We start from the raw sequence: 12,881 nt of genomic DNA on the forward strand, positions 1-12,881 counted from the left end.
ACTCAAGTGGCAGACTCTGCAAGATAGGCGCTCTGCATCGCAGTGTAGCTTGCTCGCCAGGTTTCGAGAGGGTGCGTTTCTGGATGAGGTATTGAATATATTGCTTCCCCCTACTTACACCTCCCGAGGAGATCACGAATGTAAAATTAGATAGATTCAAGCGTGCACGGAGGCTTTCAGACAGTCGTTCTTCCCGCGAACCATATGTGACTGGAACAGGAAAGGGAGGTAATGACAGTGGCACGTAAAGTGCCCTCCGCCACGCACCGTTGGGTGGCTTGCCGAGTATAAATGTAGATGTAGAATGATATAGTCAGCTACCATTAAAGCCTTTTCTTCTATATTTTGCATCGAAGGATTGCCACAAGTGATTGTGACAGACAATGGACCACAATTTGTGTCTGCAGAGTTCAAAGTTTTGCGAATCTAATGGTATTCAGCATTTAACTTCCGCACCATTCTCTCCTCAATCTAACGGAGCCGCTCAAAGATTCGTTCGGATGTTAAGTCACAAATATCTAAATTGCACGCCTCTCACTATCGCGTGGACACTCTTTTGTTGTTTTTATATTCATACTGATCACAGCCCCGCGACAGTGCTTCGCCAGCTGAATTGTTGCATGGTCGTCTTCACAGAAGTCTGATGAATTTGTTGCATCCTCCAAACTGTGTTTCTTTGCCATGGCAGACCCACAAATTCTGCCCCGATGATATTGTCTATTATTGTAATTTCCACGGCAATCGCCGATGGCTGAAAGGGCGCTTTCTTCACCGTCTTGGCTGCACTGTGTCATCTCAGGCCCGTCTGGTGATGCATCTCTTTCGTCGTGGGGTTTCTGCCGCTTGCTCTATGTTCCCAGTGTAGATGCCGCCGGCGCTGCCCCCGCGGGGACCTCTTCCTTGCTCTCCTCGCCCTGGGGTGCCGGCACCCGTAGCTTCACCTTTGCCACGTGACAAAGTGCCAGTGCAGATGTCATGTCTCGTGCCGGAGTCATCCGCAGTGCCAGCATTGCCGCAGCAACCAGATGACCATATGGACCAGGTGCCTTCCAGTGTGATAGTGCACAGTGAACTTCCGATTACGACGCCGTCCACAGCCGTAGAACAGTCTGCACTTCCGAGTTTCCAGTCCTTGTTGCCTGTCTGGTGCCCCAACCCAATGGAGGTCAGCCCTTTGGTTCCTCCCATAGTTGTATATGTGCAGGCACCTCATGTTTACATTCATCCTGGAATAGGTTTCCAGGTGTTTCCTGTCTCCCCTCCGTCCGAATGGCATTAGCCATATTCAACGGCCGTTCGCAGATTTGCAGGTGAGGACTGTGGTATCAACGTTCAATAGCACACTTGGTAGGACTTGCAGTTATTGACCGCACTCCATGCTGGTATTGATGAACCCATGAGTTGAGACTAGCGCCACTCCGCAGTTTGCAACAAGTCTGTAGCATGCACTCAGCCACTCTTGCTCGGGATGCCAAGTACAAAAATAGTACAGCCTTCAGCTGAAAGGAAGCAACCTCTAACAAGGCACTTAGTTAAAGTATGGTCTATGTGATGCCTCTATAGCTCTCTGTTAGTAATTATATCCCTCCTAACTATAAAGACTCCTGTACCACCCAGAATGAGATTTTCACTCTGCAGAGGAGTGTGCGCTGATATTAAACTTCCTAGCAGATTAAAACTGTGTGCCCGACAGACTCGAACTCAGGACATTTGCCTTTCGCGGGCAAGTGCTCTACCATCTGAGCTACCGAAGCACGACTCACGCCCAGTCCTCACAGCTTTACTTCTGCCAGTATCTCGTCCCCTGTCTTCCAGACTTTACAGAAGCTCTCCTGTGAACCTTGCAGAAGTTTCCTGTACCACCCGTTACGTACAATATACTATTTTTACAAAAGACTTCTAATTATTTTAATCTTTGTAGACCAGGACCATGCAGCCAGCTCCTTATTGACTACACTGACAAATCTGCTGTATATGCAAAGAAGAGTTTTGTAGGTTTCTATTTAGCATTGGCCACCAGACATTCACATTGGTGACGATTCGATCATCGTCATTATAACAATGGCAACTTTTAAAAATTTATACAAAACATCCATAATACAGATTTGGCTTGCATTCTAATTATGCTAATTTTCTTTAAGTGGGCTTTTTTGAAATATTTCTGGTTTTTTATATCAAGATAGACCTAATGAAGTCTCACCTGAGAATCTCATAAATTTACCTACCCTTGTAACATTGTAAAATATGCTACACAAATTATAAAAATAACATTTTTGTATCTCAAGGTTTTTGAGTCAACCACAGAATAAAGGATTTCAGTATTCTCCCAGCGCAGTTAAAAATGGACTGAAGGCTACTGCTGAAGAAAGTTACTACTGCAAGCCATATTGTATGATCCTACAAGAACATTATGAATTAAAATTTCTGGTCTATGTCCATAAAAATCTACTGGGCACTGTCTTAAGAGAAATGGGATGGGAGATGGAGGCATAGAAAATGTTGATGGATTTAATTCTTTACTGTTCCAACATGGAGTTTCCAGTTACTAGGGAAAATCACTGAGTCTATGCAAAAACTTATTGAAAAGGTGGATTTGAGATGTTCTAAGGCTGCATATGGCTTTCTCGAGAGAGGCAAAATTTTGTCACAAAAAGATACTGAACAGTAGTGAAGCTAGTAAGCTCCACTACATAGGAGAAAAATACGAAACTGGTTCTGGGATGTATCTGAATGATAAGGGTGTGTTAAATGACCTAAATTGAGCTTTTAACATGGATGACATCTCTTTTTCTAACTTTTGAGTAATTAACTTTAGATTGTTTTTACACCAGCTATTACAATGAACTGAACTGTCATGTGACGAGGGCCTCCTGTCAGGTAGATCGTTCCCCTGGTGCAAGTCATTCGATTTGACGCCACTTCGGCGACTTGCGTGTCGATGGGGATGAAATGATGGTGATTAGGAGAACACAACACCCAGTCCCTGAGTGGAGAAAATCTCCGACCCAGCTGGGAATCGAACCCGGGCCCTTTGGACTGACTGTCTGTCGCGCTGACCACTCAGCTACCGGGGCGGACAGCCATTACAATAATGTAGGTTAATTATTTTTCTGTTCCACTCGGCTGCTACAAGTTTTATCTATGCACTGTATATTTGTTTCCTTATGTTTCTGTATAAAGAATAAATTTCTACAATTACTTAAAGCCCCATATTTATTATAAGATGGCACCAGTCTAAGTACTGGGTAGTGATTCAGTTCCCTTAAAACAGGTTGACCGTAATATTAAATATGTAAAATCTAATAGAAATTTAAGAAATGGTATCATGTATGATCACTGGAATCGCTTTACTTGCGCAAATATTAGCGAAAAGAAAGTGCTGAGTGGATTTGTCCAAGGAATGGGGAAATGATCGGTAGCATTGTAAAACCTAAGTCATTATCTGATGAAGATAAAAATTCCGTATTATCAATTATTGCTAAGCTACAAAAGGACTTAAAAATACTAAGTGATGAAAACAGAAGCCTCAAGCATACCTTGGAAAAGAGTGATCATCAGTATGTCTCAATATTTCTAAACTGGAAGGATTGCCAGGAACTGAGGTTAGGACTGTAACGGATCACAATAACAGGTCCAGCTGAGGATGGGAAACTGTGAAATCGATAAGGAGCTGTTACAAACCCACCAAATCTAAATATGGGCATAATTTTGTTCTACCAATTAATAAATATAATTCATTGCGAAACACGGGTGGTGTGGAAATTTATCAACATACTCATCTGATAGGGCAATGCAAGGTACTCAAAACAGTAAACAGCAAACTAATACATCAGAAGAAACATAAAATCAAGATTTACACAATTATGTGCAAGGATTATCAGTTATGTTAATGGATAGTAGAGCTTCTGTGTAAAGTTTGAAATGGAAGGAATCATCAAACCAGGGGCTGGTTTAAGAGATGTTTCAACATTAATCAAGAAAGACAGCACAACCCTTGCAGTCAAAGACTTTGTAATGGTATCGGCCGGAGCAAACAGCATCAGCAGAAATGAGAGTTAGATAGCTGTATTGACACTGAAGAACAGTAAGTGTTAACCCACACCAACATGATTGTCATCAAAGTGCCTCATCAGCATGATTTGCCTTAGTGGTCATGTGTGAAGAACAAAGTGAAGAAAACCAACAAAGAGTACAAAGCTATCTGTAAGCTCTTTAATAATGTTTCTGTTGTTAACACCTGTAGTTACAGCAGAGATTGGTGTACCAAGCATGGCCAACATCTCAACAAACTGTGTGAAAATGTTTTACGTGATGCAATTCTCAGAATAGTATTGGATAAGCTTAGAAAGGAAGAAGGATTAGTACTCTTCTTGGTTTCTGTTTCAACTGAGATAACAAAAAACTTACAAGATTAGATCAGGTTAGATGTTCCAGTACCACTAGGACACAACCTGGTCAACTTGTATGTGCTAACATTAGCCTACTTCAACTGAGTAAATGGGGGGGGGGGGGGAAACAATAATTCTAAAATACATTTTAAAACAGGTTTCCTCAACATTCAGGGTATGGCGGATAAAAACCTGATAACTAATGAATTTTTAAATGAAAGTTGGACATTTTATGTTTAAAAGGAAGAGCTTAGGTAAAAAGTACTGAATGATTACACATCGCTTAGTTGCTGTAGTAGAGGACACCACTAACCCGGGGGGAGGGGGGGGGGGGCGGCGATACCTCTTGTGCCACACTTTGGTAGGCTAGATCTCTACACTGTTGTAGTAATAGCATACAGGCTACATAGTGATGATCCCCCAAATCTTTCTTTAGAAACTGACATCATAATGTGTATCTGCACTATACTAAAATAGAAAAAATATGATATGCTCATTGGTGAAGATGTCAATTAAAAATTTTAAGGAACTGCAGGACAAAAGGAACCATAACTGCTCAAAGTGTGCTTCAACAATTTCACCTGACTCGGGCTGTCAGAAACTGTGGTTACAGTGTAGGAGCTGTGTTTGCGTGAGCGTGTGTATGTCGTCTAATTTTTGACAGAGGCCTTATTGGCTGAAAGCTAATTGTGCGACAGTCTTGTTCTTGTTCCTTTCTGCAACTCAGCATCTCCGCTATATGGTAAGTAGCAACTATCCTTTTCATTATATTGAAACCTTTACTAAGCTAACTGTAAACCTACAAGAGCCCCGGCCATTTTAAATTATTTACAAATATTAACAGAATGTGGTTCATGGTGTGGGTTCCTGTAGTCATGTCCTAGTTCATGAACCACGGGCAACGTATGAGTGACCAAGTAAGTGGTCCCGACAGTCGGGATACCAGTTACTTTGGAATAAGGCTGGGCATCTCGGGCATATTCTGAGTCGTGGTCACCTTTGTGCTCATACGGCAAAGACTACCAAATCCACCAGTTAGTCCCTCAACCGTTAGGAGTAAAACCCAAAGGGACTCGGGGCAAATAAAGCTAGCAACCTGCTTCCCCAGTACTTTACATATGATGCTGGCAACAATCAGAGCACAATGCCTCGGACCTTTGGAGGTAACGAGTCCCACCTCTAACTGACAAACCAGGAACTCCTAAGATACAACTTAGCAAACAAATGGTAATGAGATGGGAAGCTATTAATATCAATGGGGGCTACTCTGGGAAGAAGGTAGAGCTGGCAGAGGCTGCAAGTAAGATGGGGCTGGATGTTTTAGCTGTTAGTGACATTCGGGGAATGGGTGAGAAAGAAGAGGAAGTGGGAGAATACAAGGTCTACCTGTCAGGAGACAAAGCAGGAATAGCACAATGGGGTGTAGGGCTTTACATCAGAAAAGAAATGGAACCCAGCATAGTTGCAATAAGGTATGTAAACGAACGACTGATGTGGAAAGATTTGACAGTGTCTAGCAAGAAAATTAGGATTGTGTCAGTATATTCGCATTGTGAAGGGACAGATCAAGATAAGATGGATAGTTTTTAGGAGGCACTCAGTGATGTAGTTGTTAGAGTAAAGGACAAGGGCAGTGTTCTACTCATGGGCGATTTCAATGCCAGGATTGGAAATCGAACAGAAGGGTATGAAAAGGTTATGGGTAAATTTGGAGAGGATATGGAGGCCAACAGCAATGGGAAACAACTCTTGGATTTCTGTGCCAGTATGGGCTTAGTAATCACAAACTCCTTTTTTAAACATAAGAACATTCACAGGTATACTTGGGAAGGCAGGGGAACCAGATCTGTCATTGACTATATAACAACAGATCAGGAATTCAGGAAGGCTGTGAGGGACACACATGTATTCCGGGGATTCTTTGATGACACTGATCATTATTTAATCTGTAGTGAAATTGGGATTGTGAGGCCGAAAGTGCAGGAGGTCAGGTCCATATGTAGGAGGATAAGACTGGAGAAACTTCAGGATAAGGAAATCAGGCACAAGTACATAAAAGTGATCTCAGAAAGGTACCAGTTAGTTGAATGTAGTCAATTACAGTCATTGGAAAAGGAATGGACAAGGTACAGGGACACGGTACTACAAGTAGCTAAAGAATGTCTTGGAACAGTAGTGTGAAAAGGTAGGATGAAGCAAACAGCTTGGTGGAATGACTCAGTCAAGGCAGCCTGTAAAACGAAGAAGAAGGCGTATCAAAAATGGCTACATACTAAAAATCAGGTAGACAGAGAAAGTTATGTTGAAGAAAGAAACAAAGCCAAACAGATAATTGCAGCATCCAAGAAGAAATCTTGGGAAGACTTTGGGAACAGGTTGGAGACTTTGGGTCAAGCTGCTGGAAAACCATTCTGGAGTGTAATTAGCAGTCTTTGAAAGGGAGGTAAGAAGGAAATGACTAGTATTTTGGACAGGTCAGGAAAACTGCTGGTGAATCCTGTGGATTCCTTGGGCAGATGGAAGGAATCTTTTGAAGAGTTGCTCAATGTAGATGAAAATATGATCAGTAATATGTCAGATTTCGATGTACAATGGGATAATGATGATGATGGAAACAGGATCCATTTGAGAAAGTGGAGAAAATAGTCAGTAGATTGCAGGGCAATAAAGCAGCTGAGGTGGATGAAATTAGTCGGAAGTCATCAATAATAGTGGAATGTCTGGTTTTAAATGGCTACACAGGATAAGTGAAATGGCCTGGGAGTCAGGATAGCTTCCATCAGACTGGACAATAGCAGTAATCACACCAATCTTTAAACATGGAAACAGAAAAGATTGTAACAACTACAGAGGTATCTCTTTAATCAGCATTGTGGGTAAAATCTTCTCAGGTGTTATTGAAAGGAAAGTGCGAGTGTTAGTTGAGGACCAATTGGATGAAAATTACTGTGGGTTTAGGCCTCTTAGAGGTTGTCAGGACCAGATCTTTAGCTTACAGCAAATAATGGAGAAGTGTTATGAGTGGAACAGGGAATTGTATCTATGCTTTATAGATCTAGAAAAGGCATATGACCGGGTTCCTAGGAGGAAGTTATTGTCTGTTCTACGAGATTATGGAATAGGAGGAAAACTTTTGCAAGCAATTCAAGGTCTTTACATAGATGGTCAGGCAGCAGTTAGACGGTAAATTGAGTTCATGGTTCAGAGTAGTTTCAGGGGTAAGACAAGGCTGCAACCTGTCTCCACTGTTGTTCATATTATTTATGGATCATATGTTGAAAACAATTGACTGGCTGGGTGAGATTAAGATATGTGAAGCAGTCTTGCATATGCTGATGACTTAGTAGTGATGGCAGATTCGATTGTAAGTTTGCAGAGTAATATTTCAGAGATAGATCAAAAATTTAAGGACTATGGTATGAAGATTAGCATCTCCAAAACGAAAGTAATGTCAGTGGGAAAGAAATATAAACGGATTGAGTGCCAAATAGGAGGAACAAAGAACAGGTGGACGATTTCAAGTACTTAGGATGCATATTCTCACAGGATGGCAACATAGTGAAAGAACTGGAAGTGAGGTGTAGCAAAAATAATGCAGTGAGTGCTCAGCTACGATTTACTCTCTTCTGCAACAAGGAAGTCAGTACCAAGACTAAGTTATCTGTGAACCGTTCAATCTTTCGACCAACTTTGTTGTATGGGAGCGAAAGCTGGGTGGATTCGGGTTACCTTATCAATAAGGTTGAGGTTACGGATATGAAAGTAGCTAATGATTGCAGGTACTAGTAGATGGGAACAATGGCAGGAGGGTGTCCACAACAAGGAAATCAAAGAAAAACTGGGAATGAACTCTATAGATGTAGCAGTCAGGGTGAACAGGCTTAGATGGTGGCGTCATGTAACACGCATGGGAGAAGCAAGGTTACCCAAGAGACTCATGGGTTCAGCAGTAGAGGGTAGGAGGAGTCGGGGCAGACCAAGGAGAAGGTACCTGGATTCGGTTAAGAATGATTTTGAAGTAATAGGTTTAACATCAGAAGAGGCACCAATGTTACCACTGAATAGGGGATCGTGGAGGAATTTTATAAGGGGGCTATGCTCCAGACTTAACGCTGAAAGGCATAATCAGTCTTAACGCTGAAAGGATTAATCAGTCTTAACTGATGATGATGATATTAATAGAATTTGTATGTTCTCTAATGTATTTAGTTTCCCTTTTTCAGATCATGATGCAGTATTTATTTGTCTTAGTATACTGCTCCAAACCAAAATCTAAAACTGTGACTGTTACACTGATTAGAAAAGAGACGGACAGGTTTAGACATGCCCTTGCTTTTTACAGCTGGGACTCCCTTTTCAATAGATTTCAATGTTGTTCCTCTCATAATGTTTTCACTGAGTCTTTCTCTGCATTTTTCAATATATTTGAAACCAACATCCCTCTGAAAAACTGCAGTAAATATTAGTAACTACAAAAAGAAAGAAAGAGAACTAAGGAACAAACCGAAAATACCCCCGCCCAGTCTTCACTGTGGTTTAGAGTAAACACATTCGTAACCATCACGAATCACAAACTATTAAATTTCTAGACATTCTTACTGACAATCAACTAACCTGGGAACACACATTAAAAATAGGAATTTAAACATACGTTCCAAATAACTATGTAAGATCACCATATTTTGCTTTCTTCCAAAGTATCATGATATCATAGGGGTAATAGTTGTCATGTAAATGACATTTTACTCTTGCAAAAGAAAGTAATAAGAATAACTGATTCCAATAAAACAGACCATTGTAAACCTCTGTTCATTAAACTGGAATGTCAGACAGTAGCAAATGTTTGTAATTCGTATTGAGAAGTGATGCACAAAGTTGTAACACTAGAAATAGAACATACGTGTAGGCATGCCGTATGACAGGTTGTCATCAGTCTTCTGACTGGTCTAATGTGGCCTGCCATGAATTCCTCTCTTGTGCCAACCATTTCATCTCAAGTAGCACTTGCAACCTACATTCTCAATTATCTGCTGGGTGTATTGCAATCTCTGCCTTCCTCTACGGTTTTTGCCCTCTACAGCATCCTCCGGTACCATGGAAGACGTTCCCTCATGTCTTAACAGATGTCTTACCATCCTGTCCCTTCTGCATGGCAGTGTTTTCCATATATTCCTTTCCTCTCCAATTCTGCCCAGAACCACCTGATTCCTTACTTTATCAGCCATCTAATTTTCAACATTCATCTGCAGAATCACATCTCAAATGCTTCGATGTTGTTCTACTCTGGTTTTCCCACAGTCCGTGTTTCACTACCATACAATGCTTCTTCCTCAAATTAAGGCCTATGTTTGATACCAGTAGATTGATACCAGTAGACTTATCTTGGGCTGGAATGCCCATTTCGCCAGTGCTAGGCTGCTTTTGATGACCACCTTGTTCCGTCCATCACTGGTTATTCTGCTGCCTAGGCAGCTGAATTCCTTAACTTCACCTACGCTGTGACCATCAACCCTGATGTTAAGTTCCTCGCTGTTCCCACTTCTACTACTTTCATCTTTCTTTGATATACTCTCAATCCACACACTGTACTCATCAGAATGTTCATTTCATCCAGATCATGTAATTTTACTTCACTTTCACCAAGGATAGCAATGCCATCAGCGAATCACATCACTGATATCCTTTCACCTTGAATTTTAATTCCACTCCTGAACTGTTCATTTTCCATCATTGCTTCCTCGAAGTACAGATGGAAAAGTAGGGTGAAAGACTACATACCTGTCTTACACGCTTTTTAATTCGAGCACTTCGTTCTTCATCATCCACTATTATTACTCCCTCTCGGCTCTGGTATATATTACCTGTTTCTCTCTCAATACCTTATCCCCATTTTTCTTAGGGTTTCAAAACTCTTGCACCATTTTACATTGTCACGATTTTTCAGGTCCAAAAATCAAATGAATTTGTCTTCTTGGCTCCATTATAAACCATAACATCAGAATTGCCTCTACTGCCTTTACCTATCCTAAAGCCAAATTGATTGCCATCTAACAGTTCCTCAATTTTCTTTTCCATTCTTCTGTATATTATTTTTCTCATCAACTTTGATGCATGATCTGTTGGGCCGATTGTGCAGTAATTCTCACACTTGTCAGCTCTTGGAGTCTTGGGAACTGTGTGGATGATACTTTCCCAAGAGTCGGATGATATGTCACTAGACTCATATTCTACATACCAATGTTAATAGTTGCCACTCCCCCAATGATTTTAGAAATTCTGATGGAATATTATCTATCCCTTCCATCTTATTTGATCTAAGTCCTCCAAAGCTCTCTTAAAATCTGATTCTAATACTGGATCCCCTATCTTTTCTAAATCGACACCTGTTTCTTCTTCTGTCCCATCAGACACATTTTCCCCCTCATAGAGGCCTTCAACGTACTATTTCCATCAGTCCACTCTCCTCTGCATTTAACAGAGGAATTCCCATCGTACTCTTAACACAACAATTTGATTTTAACAAAAGTTGTTTCTACTTTCCTATATATTTTGTCAGTCCTTCCAAGAATCATTTCTTTTTCAACTTCACATTTCTCATGCAGCCATTTTGCCTTAGCTTCCCTGTACTTCCTGTTTATTTCATTCCTCAGCAACTTGTATTTTTGTATTCCTGAATTTCTTTTTGTATTTCCTTCTGTCACCTATCAGCTGAAGCTTTCTAACATGTAGTTTCTAGTTGTACCTATTTCTTGTAAAATAAATTATACTGATACATTAGTTAAAGTAGAAATGTATGCTTTTGACTATGTCTATTGCTGTAGGAGCTAAATGACAATAAAATTTTGTTAGTGGAAATAAATGGCCATAGCTGGAGTCACATTTATAAGCATTACACAGTAAGTCCCTCTTGCACTACTCTTAGTTCATACACCACAAACACACACAATATGAAGCCAAATGCTCACTGGAAGTTTGCCACTATCTGAAACACGTTTTCTAAATTTTTCTTGCAGTTTAAGTTTATGATGATCAACATTCGTCATCTTTGTCAACTAGATCCAAATTGTCATCTTTCAACATACCTGGATCTTGGACTATGCTACAGACTCGTCATCTCAATCAAGATTTCACTGGGGGTGGGGTGGGGGGTGTTCACATTACACTGTTGCCTATTATTTTGCACAAACCACGAGTTAAGATAGCCATAACATGACAGGATACATGCAGGGTGGGTGATTGGGGTGCTGAGGGTGGAGGGTGTCAACCATCAACAAAGTACTTGCAGAGATGAAGTAATAATATCTTATTCCACATACAATCTACATCTCACATAATTTAAGCAACCTGCTACTGCCTAAAAACAAATTAATACAATACTTTTAGTTTTTGTTTAGCAAAACCTGCACTCATCTAAACAATAGCTTGATGTACACATATATTAAAGAATTCATGTACAGTAAGAACTCTTTATTTGCCATTAACTTTGTTGGTGTCAATGCTCACTACATCTGCATTCCACCGCTTGTCTACTACTAAGCAGGGACCAGCATTAAACAGTGGAGATTATATTTATGGAGAAAGGATTGAAATGTGTAGCTGAAAGCAACAGGAAAATGGTAAATACGCCTTCGAAGAAAGTAAACACCGAACTTGCGCTTTTGCCAATGTGGACGTTTTCAACTTATCGAACCTTAATATTTTTGGTAACAGTTTAACCACGACTAATGTTTCTTCATAAAATTTCACTGCTATAATACTTTACGCTACTGTCTACAAATACATTGCTTTCAAAAAGACAATAGTAACTTTCATAACTTCATAGAAACCGCGAAACAGATATCAGCATTTAAAATTGGACCTTCTTGTTAATTTTTCGGATAGTTTAGTGAATTGGTTTATGCAATATCAGTTCTGTATGATGTGCCAGTGGCCGAATACAGCATGATCAAGTCAACGTTAAAGCCAAAGCATCCCTAAATAATAACAAAACAACGACAAACTCACCAGACAAGATAAAATGCAGTTGCTTCAAAACGGTTACAAAACATATTGCACTTTCCACATAGAACCTACAATTCTAACGAAACAACGATAAACTTATGACGAAAATGTAGTTGCCTCAAAACGTTTAAACAAGGCATCGGACTTACCCCATGGCCCATACACTCCGGCGCTCCTTCCACAATTTAACATAACCGCCGTGAACAAAACCATAGAGTATCAATATCTATCTACTATCTAGTAAACAACTTCGACCATAGTGTCCAACTGTCTATGGTCGAACGTAAACAACGACTACTGCGCCAAAGATTCTACATCAACCGAGCCAAAGTGATCTTTGTTTACGTAGGATAAAAATTATTTCCCAAAATTGTTCATGTATCCCCCCACCACACCACTGTTAGAGGAGGTCAACAATACTTTCGACTTGCAAAATCTGATTTTCTGCTGGCTCCTGTTGAGTTGGAATGAATTGTGGAGACGTATATATAA

General features: G+C 40.4%; 1 long non-coding RNA gene across 2 annotated transcripts in view; it reads right to left on the reverse strand.

The window, feature by feature from the left end:
* The window catches only part of LOC126272101 (uncharacterized), a 116,497-nt gene extending 103,839 nt beyond the window's left edge, over positions 1–12,658 (reverse strand). For both annotated transcript variants that reach the window (XR_007549180.1, XR_007549179.1), the window contains exon 1: positions 12,539–12,658. This is a non-coding gene — a long non-coding RNA (uncharacterized LOC126272101). The remainder of the gene's footprint in view (positions 1–12,538) is intronic.
* Between the last annotated feature and the right edge of the window lie 223 nt (positions 12,659–12,881).

The sequence above is a fragment of the Schistocerca gregaria genome, chromosome 5 (assembly GCF_023897955.1).
Source record: "Schistocerca gregaria isolate iqSchGreg1 chromosome 5, iqSchGreg1.2, whole genome shotgun sequence".
NCBI lineage: Eukaryota > Metazoa > Arthropoda > Insecta > Orthoptera > Acrididae > Schistocerca > Schistocerca gregaria.